The sequence below is a fragment of the Excalfactoria chinensis genome, chromosome 1 (assembly GCF_039878825.1).
Source record: "Excalfactoria chinensis isolate bCotChi1 chromosome 1, bCotChi1.hap2, whole genome shotgun sequence".
Classification (NCBI taxonomy): domain Eukaryota; kingdom Metazoa; phylum Chordata; class Aves; order Galliformes; family Phasianidae; genus Excalfactoria; species Excalfactoria chinensis.
In genome coordinates this window covers 177,240,354-177,266,663 of record NC_092825.1, presented here as the reverse complement: position 1 = coordinate 177,266,663, position 26,310 = coordinate 177,240,354, and the positions used below count along the sequence as shown (strand labels likewise).

At 37.5% G+C, this 26,310-nt stretch overlaps 1 protein-coding gene across 32 annotated transcripts in view; it reads left to right on the top strand.

The window, feature by feature from the left end:
- Positions 1-26,310, top strand: part of DLG2 (discs large MAGUK scaffold protein 2) — a 981,657-nt gene that overhangs the window by 900,513 nt on the left and 54,834 nt on the right. The window lies entirely within an intron of this gene.

The window sequence follows — 26,310 nt, the reverse complement described above, 5'->3', positions numbered from 1 at the left end:
TACTGAAAGGCAAGTGGAGATGACTGAAATTTTAGTACAATTTGTTCACTTACCTTGACTTATTCTTAGGCAATTGAATGCTCCAAATTGTAGAAGACAGCAGAGAGCTGCATTTGGAAAATCTGTGTTAAACAGAAGTATAGAAAGGTGGCTTTTATAATGGTGTTTATCAGGCATGTTTGGAAGCGATCAGATAAATACACACAAAACCTACACTTGTGAATGGACTGCTGAACTTGAAATGCCTTTTCAGACTGGAAAATTGAGACTGCCTTGGAAAGTGACTCACTTCACATGTACTGGTTTTGTATGAGTGTCTGAGTTGTTACTACTTTTTAGCTGTTTTTTCTCTGAATATGGGATCTTCTCCAGATCCTGCTGGCAGCAGTGAGCATTTCCATTGGCTTCAGTGAGCAATGCTGAGAGTCAGAACCCAGGACAAGGTGCAAATCCTTATTTTTCAAAGCAAGGAAGGTCACTCTTACATACTTGAGAGACCTTTTCCTCAAGTAGTTGTTCAGGATCTGAACCAATATTAATTGAATACTCACCTGTTTTTTAGTTATCAAAGATATTGAGGAACAGAGAAAGATATGGTGGAAGATAAGATCACCTAAGACAACAGGCAATACGTCCAATACAGATATTACTTTAAAATTTGTGTGTAGCATCTGGCTGACATAACTTATGATTATATGTAAAAAGAAGCAGAAAAATGAGACAACTCTCATATGCAGTAATGAAAATACAGTGTTTTCTTAAGGACCTTAGACTGGTTATGTGCTTCGGAAGATCATTTATTGGCATTTACAAAAACAACCATCTTCCTCATCCTGCTGTGCTAAGTACACACTACATAAGAAATTTTAAATAATCATCTGAAAATTGAGAACAGGGAACGTCTGGCGATAGACTCGATTTATTGAGGTGATATCCCTGATGTCACTGGGGGCTACAGCATTTCACACTTGCAATTGTATCTGTGAAGTTTTCATAGATTTTTAACTGAAATGCTGTAAGACACACAGTTGTAAAGGTTGTTAAGGTTGGAAAAGACCTCTAAAATCATTGAGTCCAACTGTCCACCAGTATCACCCATTGTCAATCCACTTGATATATCTTTAGTTGGAACAATCAGCCACCTCACAAACTGCAGCAGTTTTTCTCTTTATTTTGCAGCACAGATACTTGTGAACAGTAAAGGAAAAATGAGGTTACTTTGCAATTTTTAATAACATGCCAGAGACAAAAAAAGAAGCAATTAATGGAGAGTGAAAACTGAACATGTAAACAAATCAGTCAAAACAGCCTTGCCTTGTCTTGACACTTCATATCTTCATGTTTATCAGATCTTCATTCTGATACTCTTCAGTATCCAGTGTGAAATGAGTCCAACTGACTCCTTCCTGAGATGTGGTTCTGCATCTCACATACTTCTCAGACATCAACTCACTTCTTTGAAGTCCAGGATGAGGTCTGGTGACCCCAGGCATGAAGCACAAGGTCCCAGAGATGCTGGGCACTGGAGCTGTACTGCTGCTGCCGCTTGGGAAGACTACATAATCACCCCAGCTCAATGTACTGTGCCTAGCTGCAATGTGAAACAACAACTCTGTCACCAAGGGTTGAATCTCCGGTTCTGGCAAAAAGGGAGTAAAAACAGATTAATTTGCATTTAATTGTGGTTGTAGCTCTGCAAATTATTGAATTTCTGTTCAAGATGAAAAGCTATTGCACATGGTACTAAGCACCTAGAGCCTCACATAAGTACACTGCAGCCTACAGTAATCTCAGATAACAAGCTTTGCTTGAAGCTCAGAATACAAAGCAGCTCCTTATCAAAGCCTTTCTTGTCTAATTCATCTTACCTATACATTATCAGTAAAACTTGTTACATATGAAATAATTGGTTAAGATCTGAAATCATGTCCTTAGTGCTAAATTATTAATGCTTGCTAAAGCAGCTTTTCTATTAGCAGATTCAGTAGAAATAAGTAGTGCATACTGCTGGCCATTTTCCTTATTTTTCTGTTTCATAAGTTATTAAAATAATCCAGTCCCAGAACAGGTACTTTGCTTGACATGTGATGTCTGTTCTAAGGAAGCAACACACCTTTTTCTTGTCTTAAGAGATACTTTAATAGCTTTTCATTGCACATGTATTCTGCTTCCCAATTCCCTAGTGGGACTGCCTGCTTTCTGGTTCAGAGCCTCATCTGGCAGGAAGGCGTCAGCTAGAATCATTTTCAAACCAGAAGGTGATGATGAAGAACTTAGCCATGTGTGGAAGTAGGATTTGTTTGAAATTTCTATAACCAAGATAGTTACAGCTTCAGACAGCCTCATTCCTAAGCAGACTCAGAACATGATCTGACAGTGCAGAGGGGAAAAGGGACAATGAAGATCAACTGTCTGAGGTTTAAAATGGCTGAAAGTGAGTCAGCAAAGCATGCAGTTGAGCTTTGTCTGTTCCATTTGCAAAAGCAGTCTACTCTGACAAACAGTTTCTTGATGGTTGGACTGGATGATCTCGTGGGTCTTTTCTAACCTTGGTGATTCTGCGATTCTGTGATTGATTCTGTGATTAAGATATTTCCATCTCAGTAGGTGTCATCAGGTACCATCGGTTTGTGCAGTTCTCAACTGGAAAAATACAAGAGAGTAAGTTAGATCAGGAACATAGAGAAGGAAACACATTGAAACTGAAGCTCATGGAAATACAGTCACAAGGTTTGAAATCTAAATATGTTCATTGGCACAGCAGTAGAGCTCTTAGAACAGTGGCTAGTGTAAGAGAAAGAGATAAGATTGCTCAGTCCTGTTAAGAGTTCTTCACTTAGGCATCTTAAATTGAAAAACTATAAAGAAAAGAGGCTCTCCAGACTAGCTGCATTGGAAAAGGCTGACAGCAGTGTTGAAACTGAATATAACTCTGCTGAACAGAGCAGCAGGAATTCTTGTTTGAAGAGCCTTCCAATAAAGACAAATGAGAAGGAACTTTTGTCTCACTATAGGGAGTCCATCTACAAGAAGGAATCCCAAACAAGTTAAGTGATGAGGCTGAGGTCAGTGCCTTCCCAACCCTTTTGTAGAGATACCAGAGATAGAAATGACTGTGCTAGCTCTACAGCAAGCCTGAAAAGGGAATGGTGAATTGCCTACCAGAGATGGGGAACACAAGGAGCTCTTCAGCATCTCCATCTGGTCACTCCCTGATACCCTACACTTGAAACAGGGAATAAATAAAAGAAAATTTGGGACCTCCCAAGCCTCACTAGCATCACATTGAATAGATGCTGCTTTAGATGCAGCTGTGATGCAAACTTTGCTGTCAGTGGTCATCATGTGGCACCAGTCAATAAGCCTGGTAGGTAGGATATAATCCTGTCTGAATGTCTTTTACATCCAGAGCACACCAAATAGAAAAGCGTATCAGAGATCACCACGTTCGTATGTGTGTGTGTATGTATATCCAAAAGTAATGCCATCTATTTATTTCCATGGAAACAGCAACAGATACAACAAGCACAGTAGCACTATTGGCTAGGGAAAATTCTCAGCTACAAAACATATTTTTTCTGCATAGCAACCACTGATGAGCTGATCAAGACTAACATGCTTGTGTAGAAATGTAGCAAGTAAAAGACTAAGAGCTGCTTGTTAAAGTTGGCCAGATGTTCCTCACTAAATAAGAATCAGGGTAATGAAGAATTCATGCGCTTTCTATAAATGCTACTTTTTTCCGATGTTTCTTCAGCTGACCTTTCAGACAGTGCAATTCTTTCACCCAGGATATTTCACTGCTGTAATTATTAATACACCTGCTACCACCACATATTATTTACCGCTATGCAAGAAAGACAATGGTGTATTGCTGTTTCCACTCCCACATTCTCCTCCTAGTTGTTCTGAATGGTCCTGGCAGGGCAGGCATCTGAAAGCTTTGTGAAATATTAAGAAGTAAAGCTGAGATTTGAAAGATGTCCGTGTATCTCTGTAGAAGGAAACTGCTATCTATGTGAACTTATCTTGAAGACAGCTTGACCAAGACTTTAAGGAGAATCAGTAACATTTTCAGTGGAAGTGCAGGGGCCATGAAGTGATGTTTCTAACACAATTCACAGATTCAAAATGCAATTCCCTCTTCTGATATTACCACTTAAAATGATGTTGTTCTTCTAGTACAGCAGTATTGCCATGTCCATGGAAGCAATTGCAACAAGAAGGCTCTGCTGCAACACTGGGAATGCAATATCCTGTGAAATGCCCTGCAAAGGACATTCACCTTCAGGGTGATTGTACTTTGATGTCTCTTCCAGACATGCTGTTACAGACAGATTTTTTATTTTATTTTATTTTATTTTACATCCATTTTCTGTTAATTTAATTGTAATTTTATTACATTATTAAATAACTAGATTTTAAGGCAATTTATTTTTGTTATTTAGCACTGTTAGCATCTGGTCCTCATCTCACACTTGCACTTCTTCACAGAAAAAAATGGATGCTCTCCCCTGGCATTAGTGTGGTTGGAAATAGGTTCCTTAAGCTGCTGATAGAGTTATTAGGAGCTGCTTAATTTCAGCACACAGCTCTTCTTCAAATCTGATTCATATGCATTTCATTCTGTCTGAAGTAAATCCCAGCTAAAGTGCAATTGCTGTCATTAGTCTTTACTCTGGTTTCAAATCAGAGTCATTCCAGGAGTAAAAACTTGAATTCTTCCTTCATCAGTGATGTTTGCAAATTTATTCCTATTGAAAAGCTCTTGAACTTCAGCAGAAATTTCATCCAAACTGAACTGGACCTGAATTGTGCAGTTGTCTCTGGAAATCTAATCATCTAATTAGGTTAGAATAATTTGTTAGAATAACTGTAGCTGGATCTAAATCAGAGCAGTAAGGAAAACAAAATTTGACTGAATACAAGCTGACTCACTTACTATCAGGTTCTGCCTTGAGCTTAATATCCAGACAGACCTAGGAGTTGTTGTATGAGGCAACACATACATCTGAAGCCCACAGCGCACACCACCATCTGATTCAGGTGTCGTAACTATGGGCATTCAACATAGGTTGTAAGCTTCCCTGCAAGAGAAGAAATTAAGCCTGGCAATCATATGTAAGTTTCACTGATACTGAGGCAGGGACATGGATGGTTTTACCAGTTCAGTTCTTGTACATAGATCAGTTCTCATTCAGCAAGTGTCTCGGAATTTATTACAATAGAATCATAGAATGGTTTGTGTTGGAAGGGACCCTTAAGATCATATAGTTCCAACCCCCTGCTATAGGCAAGGACACCTTCCTCTAGACCACATTGCTCACAGCCCATCCAGCCTGGCCTTGAATGCTTCCGGGGAGGGGACATCCACAAACTCACTGGGCAACCAGTCCAGTGACACTGAAACATACTTGAACAAGCAGTGTTTTTGCATAGATGAGGAACAATGTCTTTTAATTACAGATGCTATGTTAACGCAATCATCTTTTAATTTCTTTATACTTTCACGAATCTATATAATTTTAGATTATTTCTAATTTGCTTCTTTCTGAAAATGCTTGAAAAGATCATTAGGAATACAGTAAGCAGTATACAGTAAGCAGTATCAGCTTTTGTCTGTCCTTTGCATGAGGAGTAGACAGTTAATCAGTTAGCAGTACTCACCTATAGTCTCCCTTTAAGAATATCACAGCTATTTGAAAAGATTGGATAAAATCCAGCAGATAGTTTTGCCCCAAAGGAGAATTTCAGCAGCTTTGGCTGCAAGAAGTCTGGAGAAAGGAAAAAAAAAAAAAAAAAAAAAAAAAAAAAAATTGTCAATGAAATATAAGAATAATAGGGAATTTGACTGAGTTAATGATTTGAATATTAGCCAGCTGAATGCAAGAATCACTTCTGAATTTAGTGTCTAGAAAACATGAACATGAGGTTGTTTTCCTCTCAGTCAAGTGTGAAAGAGCTGTACTGTTGGTGCTTCATAAGCTACTGTAGTTCTGTTTCTTTTTTATTAGCATTCCAAAGCCATCAGGCACAGTACAGACATTAAAAAATATTCCCTCTTAGTGTGGGCATTATGCAGAAGGGTCAAAGTTTCCTTTCTCTAAACTTTGTAATTGCTGTAATCTTCCTTGGTTAATTTTGGCAGCTCTTGATTTGCATTAGGATGACAAAAAGTAAAATCCTTATTCGGTTTGATGCATTCTGAATTTTTAAGAAAGGACATTTAAATTATCCTCATATTTCAGTGTTGCTTTTTTAGGATATTTTATTAAAATATTAAGTTGAGCTTTCAGTGTTCCATCTGTGTAAATGCAGTACATACCCCAGCATGTTATACTAAAGACTCACATTCATTGTTATTCCAGCCGCTTTGGTATCTAAATATATTCAAGAGCTACAGCGGATGTGAATTTGAAGTCGGATTTTGTTATATTAGGGAAGAGCAGACAGATAAATTTACAGAATAGGAAAATTATTTCTAAAAGTGTTTATTAAAAATTCAGTAATAATTATGACACCTACAAACAGCAGTAAACCTTATCTGCAAATAGTATAACCAATGATTAATGTAGTGTGAATATCACAAAGCACTGTCATAACACAGACAAAAATCATAATGCTAAAAATTTTACTCCAGAAGATATCATTTAGAAGTGACCTGCCTGTTTAAAGGACACACAGAGTTTTTTATTATATCTGAGCTCTTACTGGAAGAAGATAAGTGGTATTACTCTGGAACCCAGGAGCTCAGATTCTGCATTAATTTAAGACCTAAGAATACTCAGTTTTATTATTAGAGAGGGATGAAGTGGTGCTGAAGCACTATGATGGCTTGTTTGTTAATTGTAGGATGCCTACTTGTAGCTATTGGAGATAAAATAGAGTTTGAATTAATCATCTAAGACTCTTTCAGTCATAAAATGCCAAAGTTTGAGGTCAACATTTATCAGAAATTTCTGAATTAGATGTGCGAAAAGAGGTTGAATTTTTCTTTTTTTTCATTGCCAAGAATAGGGAGGAAATACATGACTCACCACTCAGTTTTTCCAGTGGGACCAGAAAGGTGCTTCAGTGCTTAAATTTCCAGTTAATGTGGCCTTAGCCCTTAGCTATGATGTGTCATAAGCAATAAAATTGCAGAAGGTTTAAGAAAAGGATGGTCAAATCTCTCCCTTAATTCTGTCCTATAGCTACGATGCTGGACACACACGAATCAGGAAGAAACCACATTGACTCAAATAAACTACTTAGAAAACATACCACCATATTCTTTCCTTTGAAAGCATATCATATAGCTGGTCTTTCATACATTTTTGTTACAAGAGGCTGACAAACAAAATTTGAAGTTTATGTAGTTGTAAATTCTCTTATTTCTCTGTAGAGTTGTCATTCTGGAAATGAGCTAGCAGCAATCTGAGATTACTGGTGTGTGGTCTGTCTCAAAACTTATTCTAGAGACCCTCTAAGTTAAGGACTTCTTTTCAGTCAGCAAATAGGGAGGATTTCCTGTAGTTGTGTTTTTGTTACATAAAAAATGGGTACACCTATGAGAGTGGACCAGGAGTGCTGAGATGTGGGCAAAAACATGGTTCTTCTTTGAGTATTAGTAGAAAGTAGACTTGGTAATGTGTAGGTCAAGTATGTCAGTAAGACTGTCTCTGAGAAATATTTGTACCAGAAACACTGCCATCTCTTGAAGTCAAATACAAGGTATGTTTTTCATGATATGCTTCACCTCTGCTCAAACTTGGTACAGGTCAATAGCACTTTATGGGGTAAAGGTTATTCAAGAAATTAGCAATGCAGACCATTTCTGGGGAAAATGAAGCACTGAGAGAAGTAATTTAATCTAATCAGAGCTGTGAGAGCTTGTGTGAAAATAGAAATACTTTTGAAATAATCATATTGGTCTCGTACTTAGAGATTTTTCTGTATTTCTGTGAAAGATTTTTTCCCAGTACGTGCAGAATAGTCCAATCATCCCCAATTACAAGAATACTTGAAACTTTGTTTGAGCTGATTAACTAATTCTATAATTTATTCCCTTATGTCTTAGTGTTTTTCACTGATAAAATCAGCCTCCTACTGGGAAAGCTGAAGTTTTCTCTGCCAATATTTTGTCTGACATGGATTTCCATAACAGATAATTAATTAGTAATTGTGCTGGGTAAAATAAATAAAAAATGAGATGTTTCTTTCACAGAATCACACAGAACTGTAGGGGTTGGAAGGGACCTCTAGAGATCATCAAGTCCAACCCCCCTGCCAAAGCAGGCTCCCTACACACACTTCTTTCCAGCTCTAGAGTAGCTAACCTCAGGGTATATGACAACTGCTTCTCCCTCTTATCCACAAATGCAATCATTTTATCCTAAAAGGATATCAGATTGCCCAGACATTATTTACCCTTGGTCCATAATGACTGTTCCTGGTCATATTCTTTTTCTTCACATGCTTGAAACTTTTTCAGGTGCCAAAGGGAGTCTGGCCAGTCTGTAGTTGCTCAAATCGACCTTTTGGCCTTTTTCAAAGGTAGCTGTAACTGCTATTTCCAGCCACTGGGAACATACCCTGATCTGTGTGACCTTTCAAAGATGACAGAGGCCTGATCGTGACCTTGGACAGTTCTCTCAGCCCATGTGTACACAGCCTGTAGTTCTCATGGATGTGTATGGAGTCAGTCATCAACCACTTCTGATCTCCCTTATGCCTGAACCCCATTTCCAAGCCCAACAGACTTTCTTGGGGAAGACTGAAACAAGGAAAGCATTGAGGTACTCAGCCTCATTTCTGTCCGCCGTCACTAAATCAGTTCAGCAGTTTGCTTTGTTCTGCCTTTTACTGGCAATGCAGGCACAGAAGCTCTTGTTGACCTTGGTGCCTCTGGCAAACCTCAACTCATACAGAGCCTTGGCTTTCCTGGCACCATCCCCTGCTTCCACCCAAATATACTGCATTTTGTGCATACAGCACAGGGTGCCAGTAATCAAGAATCAAACACTGGAATCTGCCTAGTAGGTCAAATTGGAAAATTTGCACATCCTTCTCCATAATACGTAACAAGTACCTTGTGTAGATATCCATTAGCCTTCTGATGAACTACAGTTATATTGATCATTAATCAGTTATCTAAGACATCATCAGTCATGATTTCCAGCTCTTCATTGGATCAGTAGCACAACTGCAGTCATTTCAGCTTTTGTTTCTGTGCATGTTTGGAACATAGAGTGAAGTGAATGGGATTTTGGCTGTCTAGGACTCAAGATGTAACACACAAACCTGGAGGATATTCTCTGTAATTACAGTTACAGACATCTATTGCTTTTGGGTGCTGTGTGAGAAGCAAATTAGTGAGACTCCACTGTTCAGTTCTTGTTCCCCAGCGCAGTGTTTTGAGGTTATAGTCCATCCTGTGATATATCTTTCCATTCTTGAAATCCAGTTGCATGTTACAGATGAATTCTTGTAGCTTAATTTGTGGTTAGTCCTTCCTGGATATCAGGAAAAATAAGATTAAATTCCTTTGGAATATTATTCCATTCAGTTTTTCTCATCCTACCATCCTTGCTTCAATATATGAATTAAATGGTCACTGAAAAATATACCTTTAATTGTGACTTATTTTACTTTTCTAAGAATTCTACTCAGCTGAATAACATCACAGTCTGGTTCACCAAAGTGAGTGCATCATCATAAATTCTCATTCATTCAATAATGTGACAGTTTTCTCAAATTTCATGACACATCATTAATGTTAATAATGTCAATAATAATCATCATCATCATCATTAATGCCTTCTACTTCCAAGCTGTCCACTTCTCACACAATTCACCCCTCATCATTAAATGAGTGAGATGAAGGAAACAGAATAATATTAACTACTTGAAAACATATTTTGACATGTAACACAACCATAAAAATAATGGTTTTCCAACAGCATTCCTTTCGGATTCATGTTAACTGGAAATGAAGAAATGCTTACATTATAGGAAGACGTGGTAGCAAGACAGTCTCCATATTTTAATGTTCTGATTTTTTGAGTCTTTCTAAGACCATTTGTAATAATGTAAAACTTTTCATTACTATCACATTGCTTCTGCCTCATTTTAAATCCTATTCTCATTCTTTTCCTTATGCTATGTGGGCAGAAGATAATCTTATTTTATTTGGTAAACCTCTAGGTTTTGTTTAGTAAAACTGAATGTCTCTAAATGATAGGAAGCAAAGTATGTGAGCTTTGAGATAATCCCATTTGTTGACAGCCCGTGAAGAAGGTTAATGCATTTTTGTAAGACTTGCCCAGTATTTGATTTATTGTGTTCACAGCTAATATTGCTCCTTACCCTTCTTCTCTTATCTCTTAAGATAAGGCCTGTGAGACATCTTCCCACACCACCATTTGTAAAGTGGTGTATTGATTTGCTTTCATTGATCTCTCTGTACAGCATTTAAGGAATTGATGTCACCATTCTGCAACATGGCACACTCTTGTTCTCCCTAAAGTCAATTCAAAATGGGTGAGACCTTGAATCACTGTTCTCCATACTGAGTAGTGTTCAGAAGAAGTCAAGGAAAATAGACTTCTTGGTCAACATGCAAGGTCCTTTTAAACTCAGCAGCTTGTATTAAATATAGTTACAGATGAGTTATATATATAGACACACATATGGATGATATAGATGAGATAGAGATAATTTTATTATGATTGATAAGTGGAAAAGTTTGAAACTGGCTTTGTTAAAAGCACTTATTCCTAAGTAACTTATAAGAGTAAATATAGTATCTCCAATATCACCTGTACATATGACAAATGCCTAATTATGAGCTATGGAAACCCAGCTTTGGCATCACAGCATCATGTAAATAGATATACGATCTATAGAGGGTGATCCAAGGTACCGAACAGTTACATAAAGTCTGCATGCAGTAAATGGAAGTACTGTGAAGGGAATTCAGTTTTGCTGTGATAAGCAGAGTTTAGCCAAATACATCTTTAATGGAGCTCCTTTAGAAAGCACAGCACCACCTTAGGGTTGGGTTAGATTGAATAAATCTGTCCTTGGTTTAGCTTGGAGGGAAAACTGAATGCAAGCTTATGTCTGTATTGTCATTCCTGCTGAAAGCCTGGCTTTAGTCTTTGTATTAGGTACCAGATATTCTGGGAACTTGAAAGCAAAGTTGTGCAAGTGAGGACAGATACTTACTGGGCAGCAATCTCTGCTTAAAATATAAGAGGAAGAGACAGTGGTGATGATCCTTACTTTTTGCAAACTATCCTGGCAGGTATATGCCCCTTTTCTCTGTGTTACTGTTTTTTGTAACCTGGAATCACAGACAGCTGGAATAGCACATTGGCAGCTGAATTCCTGAGCCTCTAGGCAAGAGGTTCCCAACAACTTCTTTCTCCTAAACTTTAATGTTCCTTACTCCTCAGTTACACTGCCCTTTCAAGGAATTAAGTAAAAAATGGCTTTTCCATAACAGCAATCTTATGGTTAGGGCACTTTATGAAGACTGAAAAGTTTTAAAAGAAATAGACTTTCCTATTGTGTTTTTTCTGCAGTCAATTTCATATATGTTTCTTAGGCATATTCTAAACATAGTAAGATTGAGCCCTTTAAGGATTAAATGCAGTTTGGATATTTCCCTGCATTAAATGTGAATTCCATAACTGCTTAGAGGAGAGAGACATCCAGCTTCTCATAAATATATGAGAGCAAATGTACTCTAAAATACTGGGTCTAGTGAATGGAGCAGGATTTCTCTTTTTTGCAATAAGACCTTGGCTCTTAAAATCCAAGTCTATTTTAGGCACCAAAAATAGCAATTATGAACCTTGCTCTAGCTTTGACTAACCTATTCATGTCCAGAAAGTTTTGTCATAGACTGTATTCAATATCCTTTTAGCCTGCTGCACTTGAAGCAGCTATCAAAGAGGTAAGATTAGAAATGGCTCTGATTTTCAGTCTCATCTGAAGCTTTCTGAATAGTGATCATCAAGAAAGTCCAAGGCAATTACAATCATAGTCATAGTTATATCTAAAACAAAACACATGCCAGCCTGGAATTTCATAGGGCTGTGTAGTCTCAGAGCTGCCATTTTCTCCCAGAGAAACCAATAAACTAGCAGACCATTTTAAAGACAATATCAGTGATTAGCAAAGAAAATATCACTGTTGATTTGTGAGTCACGTTCATTTTAATGAATTCATTTCACTCCAAAATGGAAGTTCCAGCTGCTGCAATGTCTTATGTTGAATATGGCTTTATCTAGTGAGTGGCACGGTTGCCACTCACTAGATCAACTTGTCCAAGGCTCCATCCAACCTGGCCCTGAATGCCTCCAGGGATGGGGCATCCACAGCTTCTCTGTGCAGCCTGTGCCAGTGACCCCTAATATCCTCATAATTTAGTATTAGGGCATGAGCATCTGTTTGTATTTAATTTTCATTAGGAAAACCATTCAGATTCAAAATGTTCTTGAGGACAAATGTCTAAGTCTAGAGAAGATTATGCTGATTTGGAAATGTCAGGGTATTTTGCATAGGTGCCAAGAGTTATAAGATCTTTCCCCTCACCAATACCATTGTTACACGTGTCCTATGCTTTCTGTTCAATCTGTTTAGTGGGTGCCTGTTTCATGACATTTGTAGTAAAGATGTACTGTTGTTTTTAATCTTGCTTCTCCTTAAATTCTGCAGACATTGCAAAAAAACAGCAGCTGTTGCTTTAAAATGCAGATAAGTAGGACACTGTGCCACTTGTGGGTGTCATCATCACAGATCCCTGTTACTGTTTTCTGTCAGCTAGAAGTTAATCACTTCTTTTTTTACCCTGTCAATCATTTAGTAAGCAACAAGAACAAAGATGTCTCTGGTGAACAGTGGCATCTTTTTTATCTAAGGCATTTTTTGCATGAACATAATGATGATATTTCTCTTATCTAGGTTATTGTGAAGTGCAGGCATATAAGAATATAATATAACATTCCTCTAAATGTTACTTCTTCAGCATTTGCTTAGCATCCAACCTAATAGGTATTTTTCCCTGAAAACAGAAATATTTAATGATTTGAGAGCTTTTTGATAATGATTTGAGATACATTTTCCAGGAATTTACCCTTCTACTTAATTTTTTTCCCCAAAGGCAAAAGGATCTAGATTTGTAGTGGGAGATACTCACTAAAGTGATGTTATATGAGAACACTAGATATATTCAGTAATGTGGTTAAAATATTAATATTACTGTGCCAGATTAGAAAGATGTGTATGCATGCACTACCTTGCTAACTTTGGTGCCTTTTTAACTGTTGTATGCTGTACATCTTGCACCTGTGAAATTCTGTTATAATATATTCATGGGTTTTCATGACAGTGAATAGTAAATCAATAAAATCTGTGTTTCGGGAAGACTGTTCATATCTTTGAGTTGAGGTACTCAACACTGGAAAGCTAGTGAAGATGTCATCCATAAATGGATTTAAACTTCTTTGGTTAAGAAAACTTAATAGCTGTGTCAAGAATTTCAGATCAAAATTAAGTGTACCATCCTTTTTACACATAGCTTTCAGGAGAAAGATAAAGGAAGGGTCTTCTCTGAAAGAAATATCTTGACAAGAACATAAAAATAGTCAAGTATCTTTTTATTTGCACTTTTCATAGCTCAAAGCTTTCTCCGTAGGAATAGCAAAGTGAAGAAACAGACATATGGAGAGTGACTTATATAGCCTGAAGAAAATCACTGGCCGTAGGGGCGGTTCCAGCTTTGTGCTGGGTCCTACTCTAATGCATTATTTATGGGCAGCTGTATTACATATGTACAAATATGTAAATAGAGTTTTAACTTGAATTCCTTAGTTGGCTTCCACAGCTATGGCAGCACATAAATATATTTATAGTATTTCAGATTTTCATACATCAAATAAGCCAGGTTATAAAGATAGATAGGGTGGACATGTAAAGGTGGACAGAAGGCCCTTCCCACCCATTATGCTATCTCTAATAGTATCTGATAGCTGAAACTCTGACACTATGAAAGTAGACCTTGATTGATTTTTCCTTCCAAGAATATTTTATGGCCATTTAAATTTTCAGCCTCTACCACATTCACTGGTTTCTTAAATGGTATGTATTATATCTTAGTCCTTAAATTGTGATTCCCTCCCTTTTGTATTGTGACAACAATGAAAAGTAATATTCTTCTCTTCCCCAAACCTCATTAATGTCATTAGCTTTTATCATACTCTGTTCTTGGATGCTTTTTTTTATAGCCGAGAAGGCTTCAGCTGTCTATTTTATTCCTCTGAAAGGAATATGCCTCTCTGTTCTCCATCTGCCTTTTGCAGATCCTCTTCGGGATGAACGGATCAGGACTACTGGTTGTAACAGAGTAGAGGCAAATGTGTACTGTGATATAATAGCAATTATTTCTGTTTGGTTCTTTATTCATTTTTTCAGACCCAAGGAACAAATCTGTTTTTTTTTTCATGACTGTCATGTATTTAATCCATGTTTTCCCATGAAAATAGAGAAAGTCTACAACACTTCTTCTCTGGCAAGTAATTGCTTAGCTAGTGCACATCAGTATGTCCAAAGACCAGAGGTATTTGCCTTTTTGGACACTGAATTTCAACGAGTATTTTGTCATCCAATCACTTGATATTTTAAGATCCTTTTGTAAGTTTTCTTAGTTCTTTTCTAGGTTTCTACACTTCATACTTCAGTATTTCCTGTAGTTATTGTGGCTTCATTTTTTACTACTTTTTCTAGATCACTAATGGGAACTTCTTTCTTATGCTTATTTCTTATTGTTTAGATATTCACTAATCCTTCACACCCTGACCACTATGATATACATGTCTTATGTTTTTTTTGTTGCTGAGGAAGTTGCTTATAAGATTCCTGGAAATCCAGATTTACTCTGTCAGCTAAAACAGGAGTTTACTGATCCTCTAAAGAGGTTAAGTAGATCTACCTCTTCGTCAACTCAGACTTCCTTCAAAAAATAGCTTTGCGTCTTACTCTTGCTCATGTTTGAGTCATTCATCTGATCCTAATCATTCATTACTATTCACTTTATTGATTTGTTATTAAACTTTGTCAACTGACACATCAAGTGCAAACAGCTCAATTGATTTGATGGATCTGAAAGGCTCTTCTGTGGGTTCATACTGAAACTCATCCTGAAGCTGATAGTAAATAATTCATTTAACTTTATTGCTATGGCCTTTTCTTTTCTGAGCTTTCTTATTACACCTCAGTGTCCTGAGTAATTGGTACTTATCTGAATGCTGCACAATTCTTACTACTTTTTTCCTCTCCTGTGAGGCAGGGAAATGTCATCCATCTCTCCTTTATAGATGCAGATGCTGGGTCCCAGAGAATCACAGAATCATTAATATTGTGAAAGACCTCTATGATCATCTAGTCCAACAATCATCCTACCACCAACAGTGCCCATTAAACCATGTCCCCAAGTACTACATTTACCCTTTCCTTGAATAACTCCAGGGACAGTGATGCCACCCCCTCTCTGGATGGACTGTTCCAACATCTCACCAGTCTTTCTTAGAATAAATTCTTCCTAAAATCCAACCTGAAACTACACTGGAGCAGCTTGAGGCCATTACCTCTTGCCCTTTCAACTGACATTTGGTAAAGGATGCTGAGTAATAAAACATTCAAGTTTGCAGATCCTCCAATTTGCATCTCCTTTGAGCACAGAAGTCTCAGGGGATGATCTCAGTGCCTGAAAGGCACCAGTGTGAAAATGATAGAAGAATCAGGTTCCAAAGTTTGGATTCATGGCAGCAAGTACACTGAGGGTTGGGATACCTACAGTAGCCAACTGGAAAAGCTAAGAAGACAAAGATATGTGTGAAACTCTGAGTCCTCTTGGTCTCTGCGTTTCTGAGATGGAAGGGACTTTCTGCATCCAGTGTTGCTTTGGTGCCCATTTTTGCCCTAGGTAGAGTTGGGTACCTCTGTTCCTTGAGGCGCATCTTGCATGAACTGCCAACAAGCAGTTGAGAATTGATGGAAGAATATCTCTTTCACAGTACTGAAAAAGGCCTATAACTCAAATAGCCTATCTTCATTCCATTTCTGAGCTTTGGTTCTAATAGGATAAGGGGGAGGCATGTTCTTTTCTCAAGTGTTCCCACACACAGTTTGACAGCACAAGGCCATGCCTGTCTCTGAACGCAGTAAATGAGCCTGGACTAGGTCATAGGCTCACATCAGAGATCATCTGAAAGTACACACATCTCCACTGTTGCATGCAAAAAATCATTCAGCCTTGAATAAAGGGAGGAACATTAATATAACTAATGAAACAAATCAAGAAAATGGAAAATCCAGACCCATCCTACCAAAGAACAGTAATGCAATGAGACTGATAAATCAGTGGCAATATATTATTGCTGCAGCTGCAGGAGATATAAAGATTTTCAGTCTTGTCTCTCCTATTTGTGACACTTGGGAAGATTTTTTTGAAGTTAATCATCAGAAGCAGCTGCATTCTGCAAGGGAGGTTCTGCAATAAATGACTTTCTGGTAAAGGAAATAGTGCATATATCTGTTGTTTAAAGGAACAGAGATCATAAAGCTAAAGGAAGCATTCGAAGCATTTCATTTTATATAGTCTGTTTTAAGGGGCTTTTTTTTATATTTATTTCATCATATTGTATCTTGTACTGATTTGTTTATGTAGAAAAACTGGAAGTTGCTCTTCGCAATACAAGCTCATTAAACTGGCTTGCTTTACAGAGCTTAATGACAGAACTGCAGTGATAAATCATAGCTACAGAATGGGAATATTTCTGACTTTGCTAGAGAAACAGATATTTCTTCAGCTGATGTTTGATGAGAAATGCTGAGTTCACAAGACAGAAAGAGTATAGAGTAGATGGATGGCACCAACAGTCACAAGTTGACCTAAACAGCAGAATGGAGTTTGAGCCTGTATGACCAGAGGCAAGAGTAATATACCTGAACATAAGATAAATGCTTTGATGTAGTTGTAAGAAAATTATTTAAAGACAGCATGCTTGGGAACCAAGTGCTGTGCTATGGTCTACAAACATAAAGCACATATGCAAAGGGGGTTTAAAAATCATATTTAATATAATACAGCACTTTCTACTCTGTAGCAGACTTCAGGTTGCTAAAATAATCCCAGTCACCAAACACAGTTTCATAGATTCATTGAATCATTTGTGTTGGAAGGGGCTTTTAAAGTCCATCTACTACAACTCTCCTGCAATGAACAGGACCATCTACAGCTCAGTCAAGGTGCTCAGAGCCCAAAAACACGGGGTAGTTATGCAGGTAGATTCAATTTAGCACCTTCCAGATCTATTTTCCTCCCTAAAAGTAACAGTAATTTGGTTTTGCAGCTGTTCTGGCTCACAAGAAAGACTCGTCTAGCCAACTGCCCTTTCCTTGAGAGTCATTAGTAGCAGATGTTTTGGGGACATATAGGAACGGGGCACATATGGTCTGATCCTCTCCCTGCTGTATACCGCAGCTTTCTTCAAAGTGAACTTCCTTCCTCAGACCTTAAACCATCCACAGAATGGCCTTGCTCTTTTCATGTTGGATGAGAATGAATGAGGTTACGAAATAATCTGTCCAGGCAAACAAATCTTAAGGAATATGTCAATTAATTTTATCCACATGAAGTGAAAGAAATATGCATCTTTAGTCAGATACACTTGTTTGTTTGCTTTCTTGCTTGTTTGATTCTCCACAACTTGCTGGGATATCAGAATCAAAAAAAGGACTTGCATTTTGGGGCTGTTATTCTACAGGACTCAAATCATTGTAACGGAATGGTTTCATATAAGCAAACAATAAATGACAGTGTAATTTACACTGCAGGGCTTCCTGACAAATATGGAGCTTCAGCAGATGTTATTTCTACTGCAATCATAAAGATTTCACCCTTTAAGCTTAGTTGATATGGCCACTGAGAACTACACAATACTCTCTTCTTATTTTACAAGTAGGGAATCAGGACACTGAATTAGAGAAATGTTTACACCTCTTTTATCATCAGACTATTTTTTTTATTTTTTTTAACTTCAATTTTCTGAACACCTCCCTTCTCCATAGGTACCCCTATGTATCCTTTACTGTGCAGGCAATTTAAATCCCTCTAACACTCCATTTCTGCGCTGCACCTAATTTGCCTTCCCAAAATAACAAAATAAATGGGCTGACAGTCACATCAGCAATGTCTACACTGCAAATACAGCTGAGCTACTGGACACAGTACAGTTCCCAAATGACTCCAGTGCAGCCATACAAGCCATGGTCAAGTATAGCTTTTCAAGGCTGGGTTAGCACCATTGCACAGTCATGGAGATTGTCTACTGGACTTGTACGTAGCTCAAGCATCTCTGTACCATCTTCAGTTGTATCGATTAAGAAGTTTAAATAATGCAATTTTTTTTTTAACCACTATAATAAATGCTGTGTCCACAGTATATATATTAAAAATGAAGAATCTCAATAGGACCAAAAGTGATAAATATGATCTGGAATAAAGTCCTGTGTCTCAGCGTATTTCTTATCTTGATGTTTCTGAATAGATTCAAGTATTTTAGCTTGGAAGTGACCATCCTGAGGTCGTTTGTCTAGCCCCCCCAAAGCAGTGTCAAAGCAGGATTTGCTTCTCCTGACAGTGGCAGCACGATAGCAGGTCTCCTGCATCTTCTGTAATCAAGGTTTGTTTTTCTTATAAAGAATTTTTCTTCACCAAAGTATTACATGGAGGTCATCAGCACCATAAAATGTGGGCATTTTTGGATGATGAACATGCTACGCAGAGACGCACACGTTACAACGTGTACAACTTTCTCAGCCACAAAACTGGTTTTTTAGAGGGCATTTTTCATCTGCAAGGAGCTCCATTTCCTTCCATGAAGAGCTGCAAGGGCTTAATTTCATTTTTTAAAGGGCAGAATCTAAGAAGTTTAGCATCATCCTATTGCGACTTTATTTAATAAATATTAAAATGCTTGTAGTTACTCATACATATTTTTAGTAACACTGATTGATCAGCAGTTCTCTCTGCAAAGTCCTTTTGTAAAGGCTATTGACAAATACAAAACCATCTAATATAACATTAATGAGAAGAAACAATCAGTAGGTTTTGACATTTAAGAAGTGACATCAAGGACTACTCTTTTTATTTGCACTTTTTGTTCATTTAATTCTACTTTTGGGTATACCAGCATTTTATTTTCAATCTTTCCCTCATAAGAAGGGAAATTAGAGAAGATGGAGATTTATGAAAGACATTATCTACCAAGAGAACATTCAACCTAATCATGGAATCAAATTTAGAGAGATAAACTTCTTCTGGATACATGAGGTGACAGATAAAAGTTCACAGAATTCACAGAATGGATTAAGCAAATAGTGCACTTCTTGAAATTAACATTGCTCTATCAAGCAAAGTTTCTCTTTTGCTTCCATTATTGTTTAGAAAGTTTTAGCTGAGTTCAGCTCAGGCCTTCAGCATTGTTCCATATCTATTGATTTCCAAATGGTTACACTCTGGTAATCTGATGCCTGTAGAGATTTTGTATTTGGCCTTATGAACCAGAGGTTATGTAGAGTTCCTTGACCACTGTTCCATAAAAATACAGCTTTAGCATGGTTAGCATTTGCAAAATCACCCAAAATAAGAATGTATCAAATTGCTGCTGAAACACAAAGGTCTCTATCAGCAGCTTCCCACTGACTGAGTAAACTCTTAATGAGCTCCCTTCAAATTCTGTCCTCAAGACAAAAGGATGTTATGATTTCTCAAATTGTTGCATCCAGCAGAGTTTATGGATTTAGTACTTTTCTTCACATTTGGCAGGATAATTAACTTCCATAACAATTTTGATTAGCTTTACCAATCCATATTCTAGATCCCATATGCAGGTGACACCTCTTGATTTCAGAAGAGCCGGCCTGCCGACAAAATCACAATGCAGATTTAACTTCTGACTATTTCATTGTCAAAGGAAAACATTCAAAGCCAGAAGAAAACATTACTAAGAAGGTGATGCAATAAACAAATATCTTGACTTTTACAAAATGTCCTCTCTTGTCAGAGACAAAGCAGGCAATGTTCTGTCTCGTTAATACTTCCTCCTGGCTTTCCCTGTCTACATTTTTAATAGCTCAAGAACAATTCTTTTTCAAAAGTAAACTCCAAAGGTTACAGTGTATGAGCAGATTTATTACAGCATGAACAAAAGAGCACAGAAAAATTCAGTGCTTTTTACACGTTTGCACAGAAATAAGCGAAAATGTTCTGACTGACAGTGCTATAGGATTACATTTTGATTTCTAAAAAAAAAAAAATAATATCTCATTTCAGTGCCACGGCTGTCTGCATTTTGTCTGGTGGGGTGATTTTCAGCAATGGAGTCATAACATTAACTCTGTGTCTTACCACTCTCACTTTATTGTTGTTGTTGTTGTTGTTGTTTAAGTGACAGAAATCATAAATATGGATCATTTTTCCTATTTTTCTTACTTTGGTTCTCCAGGTGTCTAATATCATTGTCAAAAAAACCCAAAGAAGTCCTCATAAATCTAGCTGGTGGTAATAATTACGTTATCAGTGGGGTTCTTTCCTGTGCTGAAAATTTTCCTTTGATTATAACCTAGTGAAAGGACAGTATATTCTGTGGGCAGCTTGGCCACAGTGTAATTTTAAAAGCTGTTAATAAACATGGGGTCATGATTAGGTCTGAGAGAAAGCAATTGCAAGCTGCTGGATGTCTGAGACTACCTAAAAACTAACTACTCAAAGCAGACCCTTGAGAGCTATTGCAATGCTTAGAAACATCATAGGCCATTTATTTCACAAAACTAAATACAGTGCATTTTGTGTTAGGGAGAAAGCACATTTGGGATTGGGTAGAAATGGGACAGCTACACACAGAGTCCCAATGTTTCAGTCTCACTGTCTCCAACGAAACATTTTGTTTTATTTTTCCTGGGAAAAATATATATATGTCCTGAAATTAGTATTTTCAGCCAGCAAGCAAGTTACCATTACTTTAAAGCTAAAAATCAAAGAATGACACTTTGACTCTTGTGTCAAACTGTGCAACCCACAGGCTGCAATTTCAGGTGAATTACCCGGTAGTTTACGGTATCCCTGATTTGACATCCAGTCACTTTTCCTTTTCTTTGTGGATATGGATAATTTTAAATGTCACAACACAAGAACCTGTGCTGCAAAACCGCACAGATTCCTCAGGCTGAAATCTGAGATGCAATCAAGCAGCAGCTTCACCAAATCAGAATGGGAAGAAGAAAGAACATTCAAATTTTGATACAGAATCTTCGGGCCAGGTTGAAGTCAGTCAATAATCTCATTTATTGGAAATAAACCTTTAGGGGAAAAAAAAAAAAAAAAGCATTTTATCATGCATTTTATTTAAATCCATAACAAATCTCCCTTCCAAATTGGCCCTGGCAGCAAAATGATAATGATTGGCTTGGACTTCGTGGGGAAATTGCTGAATAAAGTAAAGAAATGACATGGCAGCAAATGGAAGACTCTTGGATGTAAATGTGTAGGCACCTCCACTCCCTCAGGTTCTCCATCAGTGATAGCTTAGACCTATCATCTACGTTAGCATCCTAAACTACATGTTCATCCTCCAGATCCATGTCCCACCACATCATCTTCCTCTGTGTATAGGAAAGGGGAGACGGTTTGATAGGAAAAGGAGAAGGGCTTTCAAACTAAAAGAGGATAGATTTAAAATGCATATAAGGAAAAGGTTTTTACAACAAAGGTAGTAAGCACTGGAACAAGTTCCCCAGAGAATAAGAAAGAGAGAAACACCATAGGAATCAATTTCTTGGATGCAAAGGCCTGTGTCGGACTGCTGGTGCTTTTATGCTGAAACCATGTGTTGTAGTACACTGCCAGTAAAAGGTGTTTTTCAAAACAGTTCAGTCCCACCTTTCTAGAAAAGGTGTCAGTGTCCAGCTGGATCATTATTAGCAATGGGGTGATCTGGCAGCCTGCAGGCATTGCAGCAGCACCTCGGAGCTTCCCAGGCTTGCAGGGAGAGAGCAACCTTTCAGCATGCTCTACACACAGGATTCGCCTGTCCACCTTCTGCAGGTGAAAGTGAAGCTGAGAAGGTGAAAGTCTTTACTGACATGCCAGCATGTGAAAATTCAACCCTTTTAGTAGCATCTTAATTGCATTGTGGTGGTTGTTTCTATCACAGTTGTAGCAATAGGAATGAATTACTCTAAGGTTTCTTTTATTTTCTTCTAAAGTTTTCTTTAGGCTTAGCCTGCAGGTGGGATGAACTACACCTATTACTGAGAGCATTTAATAGACAGCAAAGAAATGTGAGGTCTAATTATGACTTTGATACTGAATTGCTGTCCAAATCCACGCAAATCCTTAAACCTCTATGCCTTGTATTTCCTCAACTGCAGGAAAAAAAAAAAAAAGGATAGGGGCACTGGACAGATGTGAAGAGGGAGAATAATGTATCTCTCGCTAATGATGGTGCTATGAAGTCTGATGTCTGAGAATCTCTACTAAAGACATTTTCAGAGAAAATGGTGACATCCTTAACTGGTACATACGCAGATATGCTGGCAGATTGAAGAAGAGTTAGGGCTGTTTACAGAAGCTGAGGTTCTCTACTGCTAAATGTTGTCATTTCATAATCAAGTAAATGGCAAAGAGCAGCCTGCAAATTTATGTGCAAACTCCCATCTGTGCTAGAAGAAGAAAGTAATTTCAAAGATGCAAATAAAGCTGCCACGCAGTACCTGAACTGTATCATATTGAGATTACTGGCCATGGTACAGTGGTAAGGGAATTGAAGTTTGGAGTTTTGTGTGCTGAACATACACGAGCATTCACTAAAATATATTGCTGTGCTGTGAATGCATTCGTACCCCTTGCCTTGTCAGGAAGGTCATGAGAACTATTTACAAATGGTTTTTACAACCTCACCCAAAGAATCTCAGTTCCTCTGTTATTTCCTTTTCTGCCAAAGGCTATCAAGGCCAATTACTCTTTCTGTACCTTATTTTTTAATTTTTAAAATGCCAGTAACAGTACAGGTATGGTGGGTGACCATAGTCTGCAATGCATGAATTGATTGGCTGTTTCCTTAAATATAATATGATTTACCCTATGCCAAATATTTATTACTCTAGATGCAAGAAGAACTGTCATTAGAAATAGAACTTTATTATGCAGTGCGACATAGCTTTTGAATGTACTTCAAATGCTAAAGTATTTGCACAAAATGGAATGCAGGCAACTCACCGTAAATCTGGCAGTATACTATAGCTTTGCACTGGCAGTATTTTCACGTTTTCAATTCAAACAATCTTTGAGCAAGGACTTTTGATGGTGTTTTGGAATGTTTGTCTCCAGTTTTACGCAGATGTGGGCTCCAAAAAAAAATGTTTAAGAAACACCCAAGCATAAAAATAAAATCTGTTAGATTCTGTCCAAATTACTGCTGGGATTAACTGAACACAATGATCACTTCTATAGTCTGGAATAATATTAGGGACTCACATAATCTTGAATATTTTTGATACTAAGTGTGTTCTAAATGTTCACGCCTTCTGTTTCACTTCACATAACTGTATTTCTTAATTTTCTACAAGTAGGAGACATTCACCAATAAGGCAATACCAGTGTATAGCACTCAAACAGCACTTTTTTGTTTCACAATGTTGTAAGGATGTTAAACAGTTTTCTCAAAACATAAGCAAAAAATTTGGAACTGAAAGGAAAAAGTTATTAATGGAAATCTGGTGTATGTCCTTTGATAATCACATCCATTTCCATAGTTATTTTTCTAATAAGGGCCAAACCATGAATTCACCACATTTGGTTAATTAGTTTGCAGTGAGCTCTGTTTCCTATTTTAGTGTTTTATTCACATCTCACAGTAATCACTGTGATTGTGATGCTGTGATTTGTAATGCCAGAATGTCTTATCTATCCCATATAATCCAGGACACTGTTATGAAATGCCCTATGCAGAAGTTACTGAATGGGAAAATCTCTGATGCCAATGTGGCCTCACAACAACATTGGTAATTGCTCTAAAATTAAATAATTTAAACTGATTTCCTTTGTCATAGAAAAAAAAATGACTATTGACCAGAAATGTTATGAAAGTTTAAAAGCAGTTATAAACTTAAACCTGGTTCTTAATTTGAAATGTTTAGAAAAGAATCAGCTCTTGTATCATTTTCATTTAGTAAAGGAGTAATCAACATAAGTAGAGCATGCATTCAAGAATCCTTCATTCACTGAAGTCTGCTCAAAAATTCTCGTCTCTGAATCTTCATTTTAATTACTGTTGCACAAGATTACTCCAATCAAAGCAAGTCAGTGCCAAATATTGCATTCTGCATTCACTGTTAATGTCAACTAACAGGATGGCATTCTGTGCTGTTAAGTTCTGCTCTGTGGTGAAAGTATCTGTTCAAGGAAAAGAAGACTGCCCTCAGTTCTTTCTCCTCCTTAGCTTTTCAAACACAGCCTCTATCTTAGAGCTTTCAAAATATTGAGTATTTCCAATTTGGCATTAAGTGCACTGCTGGGAGGTGACAGTCTTGTGCATTTTCTGCAACAGCAGATACTGTCATTTGTTTTGAGTGATTAAATAGTGTGTGGATCCAAGACTGCAATATTCATCACGACAGCCAACTCTGTGATCAGAATTTAGAGATGCTGATAGGCTTTCATGGCAAAGCACACAATTACTCACTGAATTTCTCAGGTGATAACTGTTTAATACAGCAGTAAAATTCAGGGCAATGCATGCTGTTAAGGTCAATACCAGCAGGATGATGTCCTGTAAGTCTGTGTGTACATGCATTCTCTTCTCTTCAGAGACTGATTGTTATTAATTGGTTAAGGAGTGGTGTCTGCCAATACTTAACTGCCTCCGAATTTAAATGCCTCTTCATCATCTGTCGTCATAGAAAGCTTTCTTTGAGAAAGCAGCAGATGACCTGCTACTGATAAGAATCCTTAATAAAGGTCAATTTTTACTAAGATATAGCCACATTTTTTGAAGGATTTCCACTACTAAGCCACTAAAAATTTCCAGATGTTACTTCCACTTGAGTACATTTACCAAGAAAGGCACAAGTACTTCCAGGCTCATCCTGGAAGCTGATGGATTAAACAAAAGTATTAGTTATTGTCTTCCTCCTCTCAGAAGGGATTTATCTGAGCTTTTCTGAAATAGATAGACTATAAACTCCTTAAAACAATGCATATTCCAAATAGCATTTTTTCCTCTTCGTGAACCAAAACCTTCATGCAGAATGAATGATTATGAGACCTTTTGGTTGCATAGCTACAACTCCGATAACTTCTTTTTTTTAAGACCTCCTCATTATGAGGGGAGAGTGTTTTAAATCTACCCATAAAGTTGTTATTATCATTCTTTTCAATTAGATTACATTGCACAGCAATTAATTATACCAGATTCTTCTCATAGAAGTGTTTACAAGCAAAGAGATTACCTCAGCTTTATATCTTTCAATAAAAGCGTAGAACTTATGTCCCTCTTGGTATTTTACTCATCTAGCCTTTCTGTAGTTAGGATTATAATCATATTATTTGCCCTATTGGAATTTCTCTATGGGAAAATAAACATCAATTCTTGTCAAGCATGATCTTTAAACTATGTTTTGTATGGGAAAAATATTCCCACATATCTCCTAGCCAAGATTTAGGATTTAGCAAGATAACTTCAGCTCACCACCTCCACTCATGTACAGCCTTGCTGGGATTCGCATGCAGGACATGGATATGGTATCATCATACATATACTATTCTATGTTCTATTTGTAGGATTTTTGCACAGGTACACTCAAAGCAGAGGTCCACTTTAGACTGACAAAAAAACCTCACTGACATCAAAGCAAGCAGCCAGAGCTACATTAGCAGCTAGTGCAGCACTGGGGGACTGGATGTGGACAGAGAAACTGGTGGTGCTGCATGCATGGAAAGGGTGTATGCTAAACTAGACTTACTCTCATCAGGGAAGATTTCAGTTCAGTTTCAGTTTCCAGGAGCCTGAGTTGCAACAACCTAACAGAGCTGCAGGACACAAACCAAAGCACTGTGAATGGATGTAAACAGATACCTTTTGAAAGCTCACTGCTGATCTGAAATAAATGCTAACTAACATAGATGCATCCATGCATCTAAAGAAGTACATTACACTTAGGACAGTTTTGATCCTTTGTATTTATTTTTCAGAATACATCCCT